The sequence below is a fragment of the Artemia sp. Qi Xiang Cuo genome, chromosome 15 (assembly GCF_049724085.1).
Source record: "Artemia sp. Qi Xiang Cuo chromosome 15, ASM4972408v1, whole genome shotgun sequence".
In the NCBI taxonomy this organism is placed as follows: Eukaryota; Metazoa; Arthropoda; class Branchiopoda; order Anostraca; family Artemiidae; genus Artemia; species Artemia sp. Qi Xiang Cuo.
The window spans coordinates 54527214-54530267 of NC_142808.1; positions in this window are offsets into that span (position 1 = coordinate 54527214).

The following is a 3054-nucleotide window of genomic DNA, read 5'->3' on the forward strand; positions in this document are numbered from 1 at the left end:
AAAGTGTATTATTCGTAATAGCGGGTTTCCGATTGTTTCCGATTAGATCACAGTCTGACTTGTCTACCCGTGAAAAGATCTGATGCGGCCTATGTTTCTATCTGCAAAAACGTTCTCTGGAGCACTCGCACCTTGGTCCGGGTTTTTATAATGGGTGAGATAGGGAAAGATCATACTGGATAATCATATAAACTGTGGTATATCCCAAGAAGCACCAATCACGGGATACCAAAATGATAGAAGGTATCTATTGGAACAACTATGTCATTTTTCTGGCGTTGCTATTATTAGACTCTTACTAATTTATGCTATTATACATGGCGTTCATTTAGTTTTATAGGGGGTGTTATTTACCATTTACAAACATATTGCTGGTATACAATGTTTTGGCACAAAGTGAGAAAGTGCCAATCCGTCTAACTTACAGTTCGGAGGTATGACTGAACAAAAGATTATTTCGATCTCAGTATTAAATTTTGTATGAAGGTCGACACTTTATCCTTTAATAGCCGAGACAATTGTTGAAAAGTTAGTGATTATCTTCACCCTTTGAAAAGCAAAAGAGGTATTGCGATCTTGCAATCAGTTTTAGACTAATCAAATGTCAAAAAAACGATGATAACGTTTTAGATTTATGTAAATGGCTTGCTACAGAAGCTAAGGAGAAACGAGTCATGCCTATATTTACAATTTATTCCTCGAGTGGCATTTATTCGTCGAGTATTATTGGTGATGCGGTTGCTGCTTGTGTGGTCTCACAAGTGAATAGAGTGTAAAAAAGTGATTTTGTGTTCAATTTCGGTTCTGCCTAGTACATCATGAGATTCCACCAGGGATCTCTACAAAACAGTACCGAGATGTGAGACTTGTTCCATGGAACATAAAAGGTTATTTATTGAATAAAATATCAGTATTGGAAGGTATGCTGCTGGATAATGATTCAATGTGTATTCAGGTGCATTTCCACACACGTTCTAGTCTTAGTTCATCGGACCTGAGTAGACTTTTGTACTTTTTCCATTTCTACAAAGCGTGATCATTCCCGAGGTGGTTCATTTGGAGAGCTGGGAACTGAAGTTTCAGCGAGCATTCAATCAATTTTGTTTAGTTCAAGTGATAATTTTCTAGCAGTGAGGGCAGGGTCTTGCGTAGTGATAAATTTGTGTTTGCCCCCTAATTATAAAAATGATGAATCAGAACTAATATTTGCACAAGCTTGTGAGATATTACATGCGCGTATTCGACAAGTTCAAAAGCTTAATATCCCTTGTGCTGTTGTTCGGGACTTTAATTGTGAAACGAATTTTTCTAAATCAGCGGTATCACTTCGTGGTTCTATTCTCTGTGGTATTTTTCTGATAAGCTGATTATGCAGCCAAAAACTGAAAATTTCACGTATATTCACACTTCACTCATACATCGAATCTAGACTATGTGTTTACTTAGATTGATTTCCCAATTAATATGGTTCCTTTTATATTTAATTATCAATTATCAGACAACTTTCCCATAGCAGCGTCTTCTAAATTAGATTTAACACCTACACGAATTAACCAAGATACGCCCAACCTTAAGTAGTTTTCAAAGATTGACTGAGATCTGATTTGTTTGCTCCTACATCAAAAAATCCTTGATAAAATTTTGCAAAAAATTGACATCCTTTTCCCGCTTTTCATAAATTCTGTGACTTTTTCACTCAAGTCTTCGATTGGTGAAAAAGTCAAAACTCTCCGAAGCGTGCTCCCATGCAAAGCTTTGATTTTCAATTTGGAAAGATAATGGCTCGTCACCGTGCAGGCATTATTGATTCATATTCACTTTGAGTTTCTGCTTTGCCCAATTCCATTTGGAAATCCCTTACTACCCAAAACACAACATCCCAGAGTCTAACTATGTTGTAACAATGTAAGCCATAACAATGGCAATCTCCAAGCTGAAACCGAAAGCTTCGTTTGTCATAAATAATATTAGTGCATCTCATGTTATCCATTGAACCTCTTTGCTCATGTCACACCAAGAATTACTCATGCAGATGATTGTTGATACTTTGAAATTACCGTTGTCTTTTTTAATTGGTTATCGCACTCCTATCCCCAAGAAAGGAGAATCCAACATTCAGCGTTCGACTTTCAGGCCTATAAAAATATATACTTCATTCTGTAAACTATTTTAGCTGTTTTCTGTTGATGAGCTAAAGGAGAAATGTAGCATTCCGCCATACCAGTTTGGTTTTCAGAACAAATAGGGTGCGTTGATGCCCTTAGTATTGAAGTTAATGCCATAATGGAGGTTGAACTGGTCCAGGAAAGTCTTATTGTAGCAGCATACGATGTTAGGCGTGTATTAGACTCATTGGTAAACAGATCCATGCTACTTCATATGGCAAAAAGAGTTATTCGCCCCAATGTTATTAGTATTTTGATAAGTTTATATTTGCAACTTAAAGTACGCATAAAAATTACAAATCCAATTAACTTGCCGGTTTCTAATTCATCTAACCTAAGACGTGCTTCACAAAACAAAATTTTTTGTCTCAGTGGCATCCCGAATAATATGAAAAATTTTGTTTATGTATATAATGGAGCGTGTAAAGCTGCTCTCTAGTAACCTACTCTTTTTAAAAAAGGTGTCTTAGACACTTAATCAAAATGCATATCCTCATGCATTGAGGCAGCAACAAAAGAGACACTTGTCTGAACAATGGGCGTTTTATTTTTATTTTATTTTTTTTTTTACAGGAATGAGTTTGTTTCGCCTAAGGTATAAATAAAAAAATAGAAGTCAAAAAAGATTTTTTTTCTTGAGATGCGAGAAGACGATTGAAAAAAAAAAAACAAACAAATTCTAGAAAATTTGATTACCGAGTGTCCAGAAATTCAAAGAAGTTTGAGGTGGAATTAGGCCCAAATAAGCCTCTGTCTTCGACCCTAAACAAATCAAAGCCTATTCATTATAAATAAATTAAATGAGTGTTAATCCAAAATATATGCTCTAAACTAAATGAAGTTTTAACAAAACTTGAATTCATAAACGTTAAGAAAATTTCGACAGTCA